The 20,365-nt window shown below is 43.4% G+C and overlaps 1 protein-coding gene across 1 annotated transcript in view; it reads left to right on the top strand.

Moving 5' to 3' along the window:
• The window catches only part of LOC139639901 (inactive N-acetylated-alpha-linked acidic dipeptidase-like protein 2), a gene marked incomplete at its 3' end in the record, with an annotated part of 247,849 nt that overhangs the window by 63,409 nt on the left and 164,075 nt on the right, over positions 1-20,365 (top strand). The window lies entirely within an intron of this gene.

Genomic DNA, 20,365 nt, shown 5'->3' with positions numbered 1-20,365 from the left:
ATAAAATATGCATTGAACTCGCTGAATTTTTCTTTTCCATACTTTTCCCTCTCCCACATGACATTTCCGTATGGTTGGGTTTGTGGACTGGAAGTTGACCTTTTCCACAGACTCCCACCGCTGATGGAATGGCCTTGGCTGTCACGGCTCCCATTAACCCATAGGCCCCGGTTTCACAGGGCCACGGCTCTGTTATGTCAAGATACAGAAAAGGAGACAGAAAAGACCATTCAGAACTTTGCACAGGCCTCGCTCTGCTTTAAACCAAACAAGCGTGCAGGGTTCAAGAAGCGAGCGGAACATGCATGCAGGAAATTAAGAGACGAGAGAAAGAAGAATGGAGCGAGGTGAGGGAGGAAGGCATGAATGAAGGCTGTTAGGGAGAAGAGTGAAAGCATCTTGGCCGCTATGTTAATATGCTCAGCGGAGCGTTTATGAAACGAAGAGATGGAGGTATAAGTCAGTGACATTTTCATTAATTCGTTGTCAGGTAGATCCTCACCCCACCGCTGCGCTTGACATATAAGGCTGTTTTCTCACACATTTCAGATGAATTGCTCAACATATACGAGCTGGGCTTGACTAGTTGAATGAAATAGTGCATTAAGTGCACAGAATAGGTGGGTGTGAAATACATATGGATCTCTACGCTTGGTGAAACCTTGCATTAGCATGTAATTACATGAATACATAGTAATTGAAATGGCTGCACATTTGGAGTATAATTATTATGTGAACTGAACATAGTCTGGCTATACGGAAATTTGGAATATACAGTATATGATTATAAAAACCCACATTGCGTTCAATGTGCAGTAATTTTCCTCTATATTAACTACAACAGATGTGATCAGATTTGAATTGGGTTTTATATTAGTGCACTACCTGTGCTGCTGGTGTTGTTAAAGCAAGTGAGAGATTTCTGTCCTATGATTTTGGCAGTTTGTCTCAGGTACGTTGGTTAAACAAAAAAAACTGACCAAGAGAACTTCCACATTGATAAAAAAGAAAAAAAAAAGAACAGACTTTCATTTACATAAGTTGCAAACACAAAAAGGGTGACAAAAAGTGCTGTTAATCAACTACCTCTTGCCCCATTTCCAAGAATAGGACAGATTGTGCTGTAGTTGAATGAACGTTTTGCTATTTCAAAAATGAAAAAAAAAATAAATAAAATAAAATAAAAGCCCCAGTACATTACTTGTACGCGGAATTTGACTTGGCTTTCATATTAGACATCAGACACTTCACTTTAGAAAGACTATTGCATTTTCCTCTTGATGTATTAACTACAAAGCAATGCCATGACATGATTTGAATTCTAGTGCAAGTTAACCCAGTTTTTAAATGGGAACGTAATTGCCAAGTTCCCAGCCCACCATTAACCAACCAGCAGCCTGCTTGTCCTATTTCCCCCCCCCCAAAAAAGCTGATTTAGGCTGGCTTTAATTGCACACATAATTTGGTTCCAGGGCCATTAAGTGCTTTTCTCTGTCTGTCTGTTTGCTCTCTAATTGGCGAGATTCACCTCAGCTCATCTGTATGCTCGTACACCTTCACACAACATAATTGAAGCACCCGAATGAATATTTTCCTGAATATTTATTTCACCACGGGAGTTTGAAGTGGCTTTGTAATGGCAATTGAAGCCAGGTTATTGTGACATTAGGCCATTGCGAATGTACAAATGCGAGCCAATAGCACAGCCAAGTGCTGACAGTGTTTTGATATATGGAATGACGGTTGGTAATGAATGGAAAATACAGTAGATTTATTATTTTTTCCGAACGGGCTTCACGTTTAAACCTGAAAGACCTTGAGCGGTATGTTAGATGTCGTGTTTTCCTATCTTTAAATGTAAATGAATGAGGAATGTGGTAATTACATCCTACGTTGGGTTTGCCACGTGTTTTTCTGTGTATCTGTCCACCCAGATAAGTTTGTAACTGCTCAAGACAAATAACAAGGCTCAGTGGGGAGAACTGGCATCCTTGACCCTGACCTATAGGGCTCAGGCTTAGACATTGGTGGCCACATGGGATATTTTCCATCCACGGCCTCTCTAATTTGTTTGTTACCTCAAATCGCTGCTCCCTCTCTCCCTGTCTACCCTTGGCCTTCTCTTGCAAACCCTAACCTTATGAAATAATGGCTCGTCGTTTCTCCTGCGGGTTAGAATGCCCAGGGAGGATCGTGTTGAACATTCCTCCTCCTTCCTCCCTCCCCTTCGTCGCTCGCTCGCTCTTTTATTGCCGCGACGCTCCCTCACCTCGCCGCCAACCCCCCCCCCCCCCCTTCCCTCCATACATCTCCCACCAAACCATTAATCTTTATCCCTCATCCCTCTCTTATTCGTCTGCCTCTCTCTATCCCTTACCTCCGTCCCTGCCGTCTCACCCTTCTGTCTTCATTTTCCTCCTCCATGCGCACGAGTCACATTTTCTCACGGTCGACTATTCACTGCGCGGTCTAAATATTCGGATATTTGGTGTGCGTTAGCGTGCGGAAAATTCCAAGCAGATAATGGACAAAAAAAAAAACGGTGATGATTGGTTGCATATCTTTATCAGCCATGTTGGCAGTGAGGACAGAGATTCTCTCAGTTCAGCTACAGTAGCAGCTTGTATCGTCATGCTAGTTTAGCTAGCTCCTTCCTAGCTTGTAGAAACAGATTATTTTTGTTGTGGTGAAGCCGGTTCCCTAAACTAACGTTCCCCTTTACTTTCTACAAGTTTTTGTGTAGCTTTGATAAAAACATAACTACTGTATTTCCTCTAATATTGGCCCGGGCCTTTATTTACCTCAACTGCAGAGAGTACCAGGCCTTTATTGGAAGTTTTTTTGTTACTGCAATGCATTACTGATAATTACGGTAATCGACGACGGCATGCTCCAGAGACTTCCGCCGGCCGAGCCATCTTGTGGCACACTGCCATCTTGTGGCACTTGTACGTTACTACAAACTACTGTTACATTATATAACCGGCACCAGGAGTTTACCGGTATCCACTGTTGTTTTTTCCTTTGTTTTTTCCCCGGCCTGTATTTGGGGCCGGCCTTTATTTGTTCGTGTCGACCACGGCCCTGGGGCCATTATCGGAGACCCGGCTTTTAATTGACTACCGGCCACTATTAGAGGAAATACGGTACTGAAACTACTCTGCTAACTACGCTGCTTTCAGTAGCTAGCAGAGGATGAGGATGAAAATGCCAGAAAGGATTTTTTTAAATGACACCAGAAACCCTCTAGTGGCTGGGCTAAGCTATAGCTCTTACGCATAGCCTACTCATAGTTCATACTCAGGTTTACATAGTTCACTCTGTTAAAACAAATGATGCTTTTAATGATACTCTAATCCCTCCTTCCTTTCTCCCTCACCATCCCCTCTCTATCATCACCTCTTCCCTTTCTACCATCCTCCCTTCCCCCCCTCCCTCTTTCACCTATTTCTACCTATTCTCTTGTGTCCAACCTTCACCATTTCCTTTCATTGTTTCTCACCCCCCCTCATAACTCCCTTGGCTCTTCCTTCCTTTCCTTACCCCTCCCATCCATCCTCCCCTTCCTCTCCTTCCTCCCTCCCTTTCCCTCTCTCCCATCTTCCCCATTCTCTGCCATCCCCTCTCTCTACCCAATCCCATCCATCCATCCATTTACCTTTACCCCCTTCCTCCCTTCTCTCCCCGCCCCTCCCTCCTCCCCCTCATCTCTCGCAGCGTCCTCCTCGGGCTCCATCCCATCCATCCTCCACTCTTTCTTTCCTTCCTCACATCCCTCGCTCCCTCCGTCCCGCCCCCCCCTCTTTCTCCCGGCAGGGGAGTGTAGCGTTGTCCTGTGGCAGAGAGGATGATTCATGATTGACTGGCAAGGGAGAAGGAGACGTATTAATCAAGAGGCGGCAGTGCTGCTCTGCCATAATGCAAATGGAGTGTTAATTGAGTGCTGGATGGCTTTGAATAATGGCTGAGGCTTTTCACTTCAATCAATGCACATCACAACAATAGGCTGACAGCGCGCTTTCACTATGTAGGATACATCCCATAATGCTACGGTCTTTTTTTTTCTTTCTTTGTTTCACAATAACAGGGAAGGATGGCTGTTTATGTGTGTGTATTAGAGAGTAGGTGTTAACTGGCGTAGGGGAATCAAAGGTTATTGAATGGATTTGGGGTTATTCTTTGTGTCTGTGTGAAATAAAATTCTGACAAGCATTCAAGCAAATGAGAAAATGATACATTTGAGGCCAAATCAAGAGAAATGACTTGCCAGAAGTTTGTCCTTTGTCGGCGGGAAAACATTGGCCGGGTTGTCGAGTTGTTATCGCCGCCGCTTGATCAGTTTCTCTCCGGTCGTGAAACTGCGCTCAGATAAAACTTAAGAGAGCGTTCGGAATTCATGCTGCAGCTCAATGCTTCCAGATAAGCTTTATCGTTCTTTGTCTCCCCTTCCGTCTTAGAAATCGTCCTTTCTCCTTGCAGTCGGTCTTCCTCACTTTGCCACGTGAAGGCACTGAGAGATTGGGTTGGCTTGTTCTCTCCAAATGGTGCTTGAGAAAGCATCAAAGCTACTGGCTGAGAGCATGACAGCTGCTGTCTACAAGCATGCACACATGGGCATGCACAACAACACACATCTGCCCACACATGCAAAAACCCACCCACAGCCCATTCGTACACACGTACACACACACACACACACACACACATGCATACATGCAAACACCCATTTCCCGCCATGTCAACAAACATCTGGCATATCCTTACCCACCCTTCCGTCCCTCATAGGAGACTAATAGACTCATTAGGAGTCTCTCCAATAGAAAACAGAGTGCGGGAGCTAACCGGGAGCCGGTAATGCTATCCAGCGCTAGTCTTAATTACACAGCATCAGGCTGCTAAATGAGCTCTGCTGAGGGACCCTGTGGGGAAAACAGATCGGCAAACACAGGATCTCGCCCACTGCGGAGAGGCGCTCCGCCATTACACCCGAATCCACAGGATTAAGACAAGCTTGATGGTGAGAGGAGGCCTTGCACACCAAGCCATGATGCCAGCACATCCCATTACTACAATTGAGAACCAGTTTTATGAATATAAAATGAGGATTATTGGGGGGAAGTGAGGCTATTTTGGCTGGGCATCATTGGGGGGTGTGCCCAGCCATGTAACAGATGTTTTACATGTATTTTGAGTGTCTATAATGTTTGCAAGCATATGGAATAAAAACCATATGCTGTATTTTGAGTTAGTGATGTGAGTGATGGCTTATGAAATTCCCAAAAAGCCTCTTTCCATCTACATGTCAAACTTGTATCTTTTACCCTACATTTGGACCTGTCTAAAATCTAGAGGCAATGCAATTACATGCAAAGTCAATGAGAGTGAGATGGATGCAACTTCACTCATCACAATGGCTGGACTATAGAAAGATGTCAACCAAAACCACTAACCATAATGACTGGACTATAGAAAGATGTCAACCAAAACCACTAATCATAATGACTGGACTATAGAGAGATGTCAACCAAAACCACTAATCATAATGACTGGACTATAGAAAGATGTCAACCTAAACCATGGCTTGGGAGTAAGGTTGCTGTATATACTGTAGATACAAAGTCATAAAATGGAGCCACATTAGAATAACAGTATGAGATAGTTGTCAAAGGGGAGACTGGGATCTCTCTTGCAAATCAGGATGCAGTGGAACGTCTCTGAGTCGAGATTGAAACAGGTGTCAAGCGCACGGCCGTTGACACATCTGACTGTATCATAATTAGTTTATTATCAAGCTATCTGTTTCAAAGACATGTCCTCAGATCCACTGATTGAAGCACCGCTGGGCTGACACTGCATTTTCCACTTCACTACCTTCCTCTCTCTCTCTCTCTCTCTCTCTCTCTCTCTCTCTCTCTCTCTCTCTCTCTCTCTCTCTCTCTCTCTCTCTCTCTTTCTCTCTCTCTCTCTCTCTCTGTGGCACTCAACAAAGATTTAGCCCATTCTTGACAGGATTAAATTAGCATATTAATAACCTGATGTTCCTCAAACACTAATTCCATTAATTAACCCAAAATTAGTTGTTTAATTTCCTTGTGCTTTAACAATCGCCATACCTTATACGGTAATGGAAGCAGAGGATCAGATTGGAGGTGGAAATGAACCTCTGTCAAGCTGAATATTCATACAAGTAAGGATATATTCATAGAAAATGCCCCTGTGAAGTGACTGTTAGGGTCATAAAAGTGTTAAACAGGAATTAAGAATCTGATGATCATTTCCTGACATAAATAGCGCAGTGGGATGGCAATTTGTTTAATTACTGGGTTGAGCGTAGAGTCTGAAGTAGATACTTGCTATTTCTGTTCATATTAGCACCGTCTATATTTATTTTGCCTCTGGTATAACCAATTATGGTTATCTTTTTTTGTATTTTTTTGTCATTACCTGACTGTTCAAAGTAGAGACACACAGAAGAGACTAGGATGACATGCAAAAAGATTTTTCAAATTCAAAAAGTACTGTTCTTGGCCGTTGGAAGAATATCAATGAATTCTTAAATTCCATTGTGTTTGTAAGGCCTGGAATTAAGGTTCAATGATAAATAGGGTGTTTTGATAAAGCACACATTTAGAGTCAACAGTCTATACTTTCTATAACCACTGTTAACATACTGTATATCCATATGTATACAGTGGCTATACATAACAAAAAGGTTTCATTTACACAAAGAATCAAATGGTATTGTGATATTCAAGGTACCAATACTGGAAATTTTCGAACAAAACCCAACATGCAATTAGAAGCTTTGTTGAAAACACAGCAGAAGGAGAGAAATCATGAAGTTGTGGCTACACTTGGATTAGTTAACCTTGACTTGGCTCTTGGCACATTGTGTGTGTGTGTGTGTGTCTGTGTGTGTGTGTGTACCAGGTCTAACCTGAGGTAAGGAGAATTGATTTTTCAGAGATGCGGCAATAATTACATTCCATGGAATGAACAAATGGATTCCAGGCAGGACGGAGGGTTGGTATGTATGTGTGGAAAAATAACTGCGAACCGTTTCCAATGGCCATCGCAATCAAGGTCACATCTCCAGCGGTGTGAAACCAAGAGGATTGAGTAATCAAGATTCTAAGTGGGTAAAGATTTCCCACATGATTGGAGGAACAGGAGAGGTTATGAAATCATCGGTTATCTAACATCTACAGGGGACAGCTGCACCATGTGGTGGGACGGAAATTCCCCCGAGTGTCGAGGGGTAGCTGACCACAGATAATGTCCCTAGGGCCACAACAATGGCTGCACTGCAAAAAATAACAAGCCTATCAAGTTGTATCTTGCATTATGAAAAAAATATATTTTGAATCAGATCTTAGTGCAGTGGCAAATAATGTCGCTGCTTTCCAGCAGACGGTTTCACGTGCAATTGATGATATCTTTCTGCACAAGAAGATAATTGTAAAATTGTAAACCAAAGATGGTTGAAGGCTCTGTTGTGATAGCGAAAGGTAAAGGCCTTTATTTTACATTGGCAATCTGAAATGTTAAAACTGACTGACGTGTCAGCTTCAGTCAGCTATGAGTTTGTCGATTGCCAATGTAAAATAAAAACCAGTAAAAAACTTTTGCTATCAAAATTTGGATCTTCTTTGATTTTTAATACATTCTTATAGTATCCATCCTGAAGAGCACCTGCTGATTTGTTTCTACCATGGGCATTTCGCTCCCAATCTTCAGGCTTTTCATACTTAAATAAGATAAAGAGGCGTCCTGGTGGCTCAGTTGGATGAGCCACATATGAGGTTCGAATCTGGTCCAGGATCTTTGTAGCATGTCATCCCCCTCTCTCTCTCTCTCTCTCTCTCTCTCTCTCTCTCTCTTTCCCCCCCAATCTGTCTTGTCTCTCGCTACCTTGAAATGTGCAATACAGGCAAAATTGACCAAAACATTGTCTCATACGATTTTGTGACATAAGCACGAACTCCGAAATGACGAATTAGGTGAACGCTGTGTTCCTCCACCCTGATTTTGAAGGATGATTATGAAGGAATATGTGACAATATCGTGAATTGGACACGGCATTTTCACCTGTTGTGAAAAGGTTAGCTCATAGTTAGGTTTAAGCGAGAAAAACAACTTTGGTTAAGGTTAGGATAAGGTTTTGGTCATGGTTAAATAAGAACAACTAGGGTTAGGGTTGCTAAAAATTAAAACTCTGTCATGGGCTGTGAATTGAGCCTGGGTCTTTGGAGTTGAAGGTAAATGTATCCACCTATCCTCCACCCCGACCTCCACACCCTTACTTACTTTCCACCCTGCTATCTCAATGTCAGACTGCTGCCTGTTTCGTGCCTCCTTCACATAATCCGTTCATGGAAAACGTAATATTCTCACTTTTTCTGCACGGAGCGCACATTTGCATTTTAAGACATCATGCCCATTTCACAAAATTTCCGGATAAGTCTGAACACGAGAGCAATTCACTTCCTAAGCTTGTCATCTTTTTTTTTTTTTTTTTAGTGTAGCTGTGTCCCTGGACAGCTCTGTCAGGCTTTTATGTGCCCTGGGTAACCTCAGTGAAACCCTCTGGGGCCCGGGGATCGTCGGGGGAAAATGGAAGGCAGAGGGGCTTGATCATGTTCTTCAGTTAGCTGTAGAGGGCTAATAGTGGAGGAAGGTGTAATTGAAGGAGGTTCATTAGATGCTGATCCAGATCCCCCCCAGAGGGACGAGGCTGGCTGGAGGGAATAGGCCTCACGCTGGGCAGAGAATTAGACAGAGGATTTACTGCAGGCTTTGGCTCCTCTGGCCGTGTCCTCCCTCATCACACACTTAAGGCCGGCCGGCTCACTGGCTAACACCACGGTAATACTCACATTATTAGGTGGAGGGATATTATTAGCCAGGAGGGGTGTGTTTTTTTTTTTCTCTCCCCCCACCCCCGATAATGATAAAAAAAAAGTCGTAGGTAGAATTTGAATTTCGTATTAAAAGTCTGTGCAAGGTCAAACCCTCCGTCGGGAAAAAGTTGTCAGCTGAAAGAACAGATTTTAGCTTTCAGTTTCTTTCCGTTCCTTTCCTTCTTTCTTTCAACAGTTCCTTCTTTCTTTTAACATTCATCTCAAATACGTCATCATGCAGGCTGTCCCTTCTTTCTGGTTGCGAAATGTCTTCCTAGAAATGACACACATCTGATGAAAATACCCTGAACAGACTCATTAGATCAATCTAGTACATTTGTAGTAAATTTGTAGTAAATAAAACCAATCTGTGTGGAATGTGTCAACAGTAAACTTTCAGCAGTGAGGCAGTAAATGCTCTCATTCCACAAAGTAAACATAGTATCTGTATCTCTCTTGGTTCTATATGGGTGGAAAATACAAATCCCAACAGTCCTTGAATTCTGCACCATGACATTTTAGGAGAATAATTAAATCATATTGAGATATTGATTCTCACTGATACACGAAAGCCTTATTAACATAAGGTATTTGCTTATGAAGTCTTGGTCGATTCTTATAAATAATGGGTCCTGTTGAGAGGCCTTGATCTTTCTATTGAGGGATAACAATGAACCCCCTATTGAACTGACATAAAATCAATCAGGCATCAATGTTTTTGCCACACAAGATCAGCATCGAGTGCCAAGAGCTGTCATGAGATCTGATTGGTTGCATCTAATGGAAGCAAATCATGAGAAACAAGTGTAAATTTGAATTACACATACAGATGATGTTAGAAAGTGTTCCGTGATCTGCATGAAGTTTCAGAGAATTTTGTTAGTACTGTATTGGTTTCAGTGGGGAGTTTCAGCATCCCATGGTGGTCTAAATGCTGGTTTTCCACCCCTGACAAGAACAAAAACCAGATCTGGTCTAAGCACTGGTGTAGAGCCAAATTCTCACCAGCATGAGATGTTTTAAACGGTTGAGCATGTCGAAGAGGTGTCTCTGGCTTGTTCTCGAAGATGAACACATGCCGACACACACACACACACACACACACACACACACACACGCAGCGATTGCCCATTTTCTCGTGTCACTATAGCAACAGCCAGAAAGAGGATAGGTAGGCGACAATGAGTGTCCCCATCAACTTAGTGAATTATAGCGGCAGACGGCTGCACCATCTGCGGCACCTACTATATAACACACATGTACACACACACACACACACACACACACACACACACACACACCACGTCTTTTTAGACCTTGGAAGCGATTTCATTCATGTTGTCCTTAGCCGTCTTTTGACCCGCTCGCGTTTTTTCCCGATACAGAGAGAGAGGGGGGGGGGGGGGGGGAATCGGACCGGTCGATTTGTTGATTATTAACCCGGGTATTACTGGACGCTGGGTTTGATTCCAGCATCGTGGGGGGTGGGGTGGGGGGGGGGAGGCAGGGGTTTCCCGGGCTCCGTGTTCCCGCCACGATAAACGCTGTTATTTCGGTGGTGCGGGGAGAGATGTGATATTGTCTGCCGGCGGCGGTGGAACCCGGGGGCCCGCGTCTCCCTCCATCCCTCTCTCCCCCGCTACGCTTCACGCTCCCATGCCGCGCTGCCTCTCAGCTGGGGCTTTTTCACCATCAAATCCCATCATTTCTCCCCCCCCCCCCACCCCCCCGCCCCTAATCCTCATTCAGTCAGCAATTGCTGCTCTGCAAGAAGGCACATAACACGGAATCAGCTGCAGCCATCTCCCCCCCCCTATAGCCCCTGACACCCCCCCCCCCCCCCCCAACCGCCACATTCAACTTGAATCCATGACACAGAGGTTATTTCTCAACGATGTTTACGAAAGTATTGAATTGGCCGTTAGGATGTCAGTGTTGGCTGGAATAGGTGCGAATACGAAAATATCTCTAGGAGCGCCTGCATTCATCTCAAGGTTTGTTTGTTTTTTCCCTTTTGCTGGTTTCTAAAGGGAAAGGGGGGGGGCTTCTCTATGCGGACGCCGCTGAGTAACGGCAGCTGCGAGCACACAGGCGTGAAAACTCCACTCGCGAGCTGTTCTTATCACTTTCTGCTATTCCATTCGCCCTCTCTGCAGATTGGAATCTGCTCTCCAGAATTTAGCATGCTTTTATGGTCCTGTTATATGCTTTATCCTCCTCCTCTGCCCTGCTCTGATCTCCTCTCCTCTTTTCCTCCTCTTGCCTCCTTTTAACACAAGTCCTCCCTTAACTCCTCGTCTCCTCTTCTCTCCTCTCCTCTGATCTCCTCTCCTCTTTTCTCCTCTTCCCTTTTAACCTAGATCCTGCCTTAGCTCCTCGTCTCCTCTCATCTCCTCTCCTCTCTTCTCCTCTGCTCTTATCTCCTCTTCTCTTTTCTCCTTCCCCCTCCTTTTAACATAGGTCCTGCCTTAACTCCTCCTCTCCTCTTCTCTTCTTTCCTGTCCTCTCCTCTCCCCTCCTCCCCTCTCCTCTGATCTCCTCTCCTCTTTTCTCCTTGTCCCTCCTTTTAACATAGGTCCTCCCTTAACTCCTCGCCTTCTCTTCTCTTCTCTTCTCTTCTCTTCTCTTCTCTTCTCTCCTTTCGTCTCCTCTCCTCTGCTCTGATCTCCTCTCCTCTTTTCTCCTCTTCCCTCCTTTTAACCTAGGTCCTCCCTTAGCTCCTCGTCTCCTCTCATCTCCTCTCTTCTCCTCTGCTCTGATCTCCTCTTCTCTTTTCTCCTCGTCCCTCCTTTTAACATAGGTCCTCCCTTAACTCCTCGCCTCCTCTTCTCTCCTCTCATCTCATCTCCTCTCCTCTCCTCTCCTCTGATCTACTCTCCTCTTTTCCCCTCTTCCCTCCTTTTAACATAGGTCCTCCCTTAACTCCTCGCCTCCTCTTCTCTCCTCTCATCTCCTCTCCTCTCCTCTCCTCTGATCTACTCTCCTCTTTTCTCCTCTTCCCTCCTTTTAACATAGGTCCTCACTTAGCTCCTGGTCTCCTCTCCTCTGCTCTCCTCTCCTCTCCCCTCCTCTGCTCTGATCTCTCCTCTTTTCTCCTCGTCCCTCATTTTAACATTGGTTAACTCCTCGCCTCCTCTCCTCTCCTCGGCTTTTCCGAGAGAGGGAGAAAGTGCAGAGAGGTCTCGGAAAAGACCCCTCTGCACTTTCTCGACCCGGTTCCAACTAGGCAGAATATACAGCCTGGGCAATAGCAAAGCAATTTATTTATCTCTCTGCCTGAGTTGACCCCTTTTTGTGGAAAGCAGATTGCCTCTAAAAGCGTATTTTGAGGGCAAATCCGAGGTCCTGTTTCATGCAGAGGTAGATATGCCATTTCCTCCCCATCACTGCCATGTCAGGGTCTTAGGTGAGAACCCCGGCGTTTTGTTTTTTTTCTTTCCCCCGCAAATAAAGGACGCTTTGAGAAATATGTTTTGGCCGTGGGGGCCTTCGCGGTAACAATAACTGCAGCCGTACTGAACCTGCGCAAATCCAAAACGGGCCCTTCATTTTCCCGGTGCATCCACAAGATTGGAAAATGTCAGAGGTTCTGCGGCTTTGTGAGAGACGCCTATTTGCTGTCCACAGTCGGGGCCGTGTGTTAGAGAGGCAGGTGTTTATGGGCTTTTTACCGGGTAAATACTGTTCATTTCCTGGTTGGTTTGCAGCAGCAGCAGGGGAGGGAGGGGTCAAGGGTGTCATGGTAGCCAGACACTTGGGCTACCATGCAAATTAAAGACACTGAGCAGGCCCACTGGTTTATAATGGAGCCTCCATGGTCTTAAATGGGGTTGTGGAGAAATGGATTATACAGTATATAATGAGATTACAGTAATCTGATTAGCAAACACTGGTAATCATTGCTTTTTTTTTTTTTTTTACAGTAAGTGAAGACAAAAAGCACATTAATCAGACTACAAATATCTTTGGTTACTTGTCGGATTACCTTAATGGGAAATGAATGGCAAATATATCTTAATGATTATAGACGCTGAAGTCATTTTCCACATCTTGATAATGTGATCAGTTGATAATAACGCTGTTCTGTGAATAGGAGTAAGTTGCTTAACATATTCAGTTCAATTATGGCAGTTGACAGTAATCATATTACGCTACACAGCATTCCAGCAGTTTGTGTTACTGTCTGATTATGTTTTTAAATAAGTAATCAGTAATCTGTATTATATTACATTTTAAAAGTTGCCTTCCATACCCTAACCTTAGCACTGGGATGCTTTTGGGGGATTATACCCAGAATGCTTTTCTCTCCACCCATACAGTTCAACCTGGTTCATCTGTACTGCTAGTGAAACAGATTACTATCCAGTTGTGTTATTGCATTTGATTCATTTAGGTTCACGCTGCCCCAGCGTTTATAAACAAAAATCACATGACTCACAAGTAGCTTGTTTATTGAACAGAGTTTTGGTGACCTGTCATCCCACCAGAGTTTGGTGGCAGGGGGTCAAACAAATCTGATTCCAGTTGCTGCTGCTTAAGATAAAGGAGTAAACACTCCAGAGTGTTAAACTGCTCCACACTGCAAAAAAGGACCATCTTAACAAGTCATTTAGTCTCATATTCAGCCTGCAAACCTTATTTTTCTTAAACGAAGAGAAAAATTCTGCCAGTAAGGTGAGATACCTCCACTTGTTTACAATGCAGCTTCACTTGTTTAAGGAATTTTCTAGAAATGAGTGTCAGTATGTTGAAACCAGTCAGAATAAGGCAGATCACTGCACTACTATCAAGAAAATGACACTTGATTCTACAAAATTCTTGATGCAAATTGATTTGCACTGGAATCTGTCCAAACGCGAGCGGGTCAAAAATCTGCCAATGGAGTCTAACTCCATTGGCAGATTTTTTCACTTATTTAAAAAAAAAAAAAGTATGATTTTAGAAGTCAATAATAGACTAAATGACTTGTTAAAATGGAGATTGTTTGCAGGTGTGAAGAGTCAGATGGTGGCACATCACGCCCCATAGCCCACTGAACCAAGAAGACGCTTCAATCCGACTATTTTCACCCATCGTGCTTTGGACTAACAGTTAGCTCACAAGCCTCCACCATCTGACAGGAGTGGCGATGCCTTCTCCTCCGGCGCTTCTTGCTCAGGATCTAGTGTGGGACACCAGATGGTGAACGTGAAGGTTGTAGCCCCTCCGTTGTACCTGCATGCATTATTCAAAGCCCATTCATCACAAGCACAAGTCCCAGCGTATCCCACGGTAATCATCCACCGGGTCGTTTGTTTATGCCTTATTTATGTCATCAAAATACAGAGCAAAGTTCGATACTTGTACAATTAGTGACCCGCATTTAGCCCCGTGTGAGTCTTCCCTGCATTATTTAACGGGCCTCATCTTGTTATGTCGCTTTGTTATGCTACATAGTGTCTTAAGAGGGGACTACATGAATATGAAATGGCTGTCATAGACCTCTGTACATGGCGTACACCATAATGCACTGTGCGGCGTTCTTGTTGGGCGTGCTGGTGATTTATCTTGCTGGTCGCCTACAAATAAACTTTACCAGGGGTGAGCGGGTTTCAACAGGCTGCATTTATCAATCCTGTTGCTCGTATGTTTAAAATACAACAATGCTAAAATCTCATTTTGCATGAATCAACTTTGCAGATGCACAACAACCTTGCTTTATGCCTTGAGAGAGCCAATATATTGTTGTACATGGTCTTACATTTATGAAAAAACAAAATATAAATTGCTCAACGCATTGGGCATTTTTCAAGACGATCTTGTGGGATAAATGAAGCAAAAAGAACACATTTTAAAATATGCATGTTGGTTTCAGTTCTGATAAATGCCTGTGTGTCGAATTTTGTGACAGAGATATTTGTAAATCTATGTAAAATGCCTGATCCTGGGTTAAGCAAAGGTGTCGGTGAGGTTCTTAAGGGATTACTGTTCAGTTCAGTCATAATAATGTCTGTGCCTGAGCAGATGTATGTAAGTCTGCAACGGATTCATTTGTCTTTGTCAATCCTCCTGTTCTCTGCCGGGCCTTCTGCATCATGTAACTGTATCAGTGTTTAAGCTAGGTCAAGACCAGGTTTCCCTACACACACACACACACACACACACTCTCACGGCTGCATTGAGGCCTCAGCGGTCAGGTCAGGGTCAGGATCTGTCTGATGGGTTAGCTGGGCAGCCGGCAGGATCTGTTGAAGGGAACAGAGCAGCAGGTGAAGAGAAAACGATACCGGGGTTACACAAGGGTTCAGCAGTTCACCGAAACAAACTGCTCTTTTTTTTCTCTAGATATACTTTGTTTTCTCCCACAGGTTGACAATTTACATTTCAATATACAGTCTTACGGCCTGTCGTGGGGTTATGGATTGATTGCTTGTCTGTACCTGCAGTGAGAGCAGTGTGTGTCCAGTGGAATCCAGTGGTGATCCAGCGGTGGGGCAACATGCCAGTCTTTGCACTGTTAACTCTCTGAGTGTCGGGCAGTTTGACACATCTCCAATTAAAAAGTGTCAAGTTACTGTTTAGTAATTACAGTTTAATTTGTAGTTATACCGTTATACATATTTGCGAGTTTGGAGCAAATTGTGGAATTCTAAGTTTCACTTTTTGCAATACAACTAGTCTACTGGTCTGTGCTTCGTGAAATGACATAATGTGATGTGAGTATGATAAACTTCGCATTAAAATTAAAAAAACATCTAAAAAAAATCTAATGTATCTTCCTGTGTGGGAACAAATCATAAAGCCTATGTATGGGAGACACCGCTTCTATATTGGGAACAGTGTTCTCAGTACTTGTCCTTCTTGCACTGGATGTGTGGTTTAGTCCAGCTGTGTGTCTTCTGTAGCGTGAAGCAAGTGTGTAAAAAGCCCATTGGAGGCAGACACCGCCATCATTCTATTTCTCTCAGTCTTTGGTGTGCTCGATTCGCTGAGAGAGATTTTTGCTGCAGTTGTAATGGAATATAAAGTATATAAAACGACGTACTTGAAAATGATATTTCCCCAATAGTATCCTTCACTATGGCTTTGGGACACGCTTATGTTTAGCTATGTCTTTTCAGCAAGCTGTATTTAACAAATTCACATCATAAAATCTCTATAATTCTCAAACAAAATGAATTTGTGCAATTTTATACAGTTTTGGGATTTGTGTGATATCGAGTATAATGAATCAAAGTTGTGTTTTGGTAAAGTAACCGAGGCAAAAACCCATCACAGGATTCATACTGCGGTTCTATTGGTGTAAACGCTTCTCTCTGGCATTAACCTGTTTTTGTTCCAATTACCAGCGAGATGAATTTTTGACCACCTAATCAATGTTTCTCAGAGGATTTCTGCTGTGATAATAAACAGGCAGAGATGAAGGGCTAAAGGTATTTCTCACACTCATTTGTCACATAGGAGTCCTGGGGGATGATGGGAGATTGGCAAACAGGAAGTGGCGCCACAAGGTCGCGGCGGCCTTAATTATCTCACAGAGAGATGATGAAAGGATCAACAAAGAATTAAACATGTAATGAGGAATTTATTCTGCCATCTGCTTTTTGGACATTTTTTCATATATTCGGTCTCACCTACCAAGTACAAATATTTTAATATCTTGTTTTTTGTGCAGTAAATTCAAGAGTAAAGGAAGATGTTCAAGCCAATAAATCACCATGTAAACAAAGCTACTGGTGGGGCGACAGGATTTCAATGGTGATTTCCCATACCGCAGTTACAGATTGCGCCTTTAATGCAAATGAGCCATCAGTCTATTAGCTACGCCACTCATACGCACAAGGTGATATCCGGAGCCAGCACGCATAAAATGGATGATGATCGCTGACACCTCTTTGTTAATTTGTTAATCTGAGTGTCATTTCCTCTGACCAGCTTTTAAATAGCCTGTTAATTGGATATAAGGATAATGTACACGGATTACTGTATATCATTCCCATGTTAATTACAGTGGAGCAACTAATTAACCAAACAACCGTGTTACTACATGAAACAAAACACCGGCTCTCGCCTCCCTCAAACATTTATTAATTTGATCATCAATTAAAATGGATTTTCCGTGGTGTGTGTGTGTGTGTGTGTTTTTTTTTTGTTATTACTTAATGGTTTATTATTGCCAGCCAATAAAGCATGGAAAGGAGGAAGTGAACTTTTCTGCGCTGTAATTTAATTTACTGTATTTGGTTTTCTGAAGCCGGTGATTAATCGCAGGGTCCAGCAGAAATCTATCACACTCAGAATGAGGTGATTATTTCATTATGGAACTTCCAAAAAAAAAAAAAAGCCATTGGTCAATGGGGCTTTCGCCACACTGTTTACCCCTCCTCCTCCTTTCATTCTCTTCCACCATCACTCTCTCTCTCCACTCTCTCCCACCTACCCACTCCCCAGGGAACTACAGCACACATATAAATTACAGTTACGTCGCACTTAGTTAAGGCTGTGGAGAATGAATGACACCGATACGGAAAGAGAGAGATTTTTTTTTTGTTATTACTATGATGATGATTCTGTTCCAGGCCTACTGGACCAACGGTCAACCCCAGTATTGCTGGAACACAGTCTAGATGGACATTAGAAAACACACCCATAAAGGGTAGCTAGATAGAACCAGGCAGACCAACAGACAAAGACACAGAAATACAAAGACATTTGCAGGTTCTGTACAGTCCTACAGTGCATATCATTTCATCATCATCATTCATTAATTTCAATTTATGTCTCTTCCTACTGAAGCTCTCACAAGTTTATCTGGATTCCAACAGCAGTTACGTCATCTTTGTCTTGTCCTCTGTCACATACTGTATGTTCTCACTGTTTTAAAGAAAGAAATGCATGACAATTGAAATCCACTCCTCTTAAACCACTAAAATGCTCCCTCCATTCCCCATGTTTCCGGGTTGGAACTCCACTTTGTTTCTATGTGGCGCTTATCTGAATACACTTGGAGCAGTGATTCTCAACCTTTTTCCTATCAAGGACCCCTAATTTAGTCCACATTAGGGCCACAGACCCCCATTTGATGAGATTTTGTCTCTCAGACCCAAATCTGAGAATATGTTTTTTTGTTAGATATGATTTTGTCCAGAATCCCATGACTATCTGTATTGCAGGTAGAGAGATAACAGTGAAACTATGATCAAAACAGTCATCCTTCTACATTCTCTAATGGTGTTAACTTCTTGTAAATGAAATAATGGTGAAGTTCAACAATTTATCAGTTCGCTGGGGACCCCCTGGAATCCCCTCAAGGCCCCGTGGTGGTCCCTGGACCCCATGTTGAAATACCACTGACTTAGAAGATTGTAGGAGGGGGAAATTTGCAGCTACGGGAAGTGCATATTCACAGTTAAAGTTTCACAATCATACGACTTTTGTTATTCACATACGGTTCTATACAGAACAGACATGAATGATTTAGAAGACTGAAGTGTCCCACCCAGTGGGCTGACCTGAATTCTGCTCTTGAAGACCACAGCGCTTTAGTGATAAAACAGTCGGTCCATCAAACAGATATAACAGTTGACAAGTCAGCAGTCAGACGGACACATACAGTATAAAATCAGTCAGGGTCAAGTCACTGAGGCAGACAGAGATGAAGAGATCAAAGTGGGAGATCTTGATGGAGCAGCGGTCCAGATGGCTGTGAAGGCAGATCCCAGCTCTAGCTCACAGTGGCCCAGCCAACACATTACCAGACAGAGCCATGCCACCAGCAGCCAACTGCCCCCACAGCTCAGCAGGCTTTGCTGCAGACTCCAGCTCTTTCCAGTCTGAGAAATGGGTCAAACTGGCAGACTTGTGGTCAGTGTTTTGATGCCACTTGGATCTCTTGCAAGTACGTCTCTTTGACAGACCGACGGATGCTCTCGTAGCTGCGGGAGCATTAAGGACTTACTCGTCCACAGCCGGTCAGATTTCCGCACTTCCTCGTTTCCCTGCTGAAGTTGATTCCAGCCATTCAAAGCTTCCCAGTTCTTTGCGAGACTACAGGAAGAAACATCTCAAAAACAATGCTTGGGACCATCGTTGGGGTCGATTTAAGCTCGGAAGTAGTTTTCCTGTTTATGTTCAATTAACGCTACATGCACTTGCTAGCTAGCTACGTCAACTCATCAAAACATTGTGCCGTTATGAAATTCAACACCAAAGCAGTGAAAAATACATGATTTGCCTGTGCATAACTTTGTAGCGACACTACAGAGATGCAATCGGAGCCACTCGCATCGCCAACAATCAGTCAGAATAGAGCGACCTTGATCACGGTGAGAAATATTGATGTGTGTACATGCTTCAAAAACACATTTCCCCCCCAGGATTTAAACTGTAAGCTCTAAAGAATACATTTGCCTCTTGACTGGCAATCATCTGACGGTGTCAACGCTGAGACTGCCCTTTGAGCACCGCACAGGATTTCAATTTCTTGTATCGGATGGAGAACAGTCAAAGGCCTAATGCTAACACATTCTCCACTTGACAAGAGCGGTATTGCTAGTGCAAATTGTCATCTGCAATCAGATTCCCCCTCTCTCCCATTAAAGCTGCAAGATTTTATGTGAAAATACAGCCTTCTCATTCTCATTGCTATACAACCATCTGACTAGTGTTAGCTAGCCAAAGGGGATAATCCTCCCGAGTTGAGATGCCATAGATTCACCCTATTTACCCAAATGAACTTCTGGTGTCGGTATGGACACTGGCGGGAAATGATGAACTGAAATTGGAAAATGCATGATTTTATAAGCATCTTTACAATAAAACCAAAAATACAAGGTATAACGTTACCTCAAAGGAAGACATATCCAATTTTTGTTGAAAAAATTTGATCTTTTGTCCCTTCGTCCCTTTGGTATCCCTTGGTATAAAGCAAACCCAGCACAGACATCCCACATAAAGAAATTCATTCCTACTGACTTTGATGGAAAGTGGTATCGGTCAAAATGCTGTTTCAGAGAATTTCATTAGTATTGGACAGTTTTAGTGTCATACACTGTAGTTTAATTGTTGTTTTGGATTTGTTTTGATTTTATTTGTATTGGTTTCAGTGGACAGTTATAGATGCAGCTTCAGAGAATCTGATTAGTATTGGTTTCGGTGGAGAGTTTTGTCTGTGTCTGAGGCCTCGCCACCCCACCAGGAGGCAGTTCTGGAAGAAATGCTGATCTAAAGCTTGTATTCAAAGATCCTCCACGCAGAAGAACTCATGAGTCTGACATTTCTGATCTGAGTGACTGAGGATGAGCACTTGATCCTCAATAACTTGTGAAGCATCCTAGTGTTACACCCCCCCCCCCCCCCCAGCTTGCATCCTCCCTCTCCCACTCCCTCTCCCCTGCTGTCTCGGACTCTCTCCTTATTAACCACAGCGATATGTTTCTCTTCAAACTCCTGATGCTTCACTGGCCGCTTCTTATCCATACTGACTG

The sequence above is a fragment of the Centroberyx affinis genome, unplaced genomic scaffold, assembly GCF_046629955.1.
Source record: "Centroberyx affinis isolate AG114_WGS23_722 - 3 ecotype Tasmania unplaced genomic scaffold, CSIRO-AGI_Caff_v1 ptg007898l_1, whole genome shotgun sequence".
Classification (NCBI taxonomy): domain Eukaryota; kingdom Metazoa; phylum Chordata; class Actinopteri; order Beryciformes; family Berycidae; genus Centroberyx; species Centroberyx affinis.
This window is presented reverse-complemented; position numbering and strand designations above follow the sequence as displayed.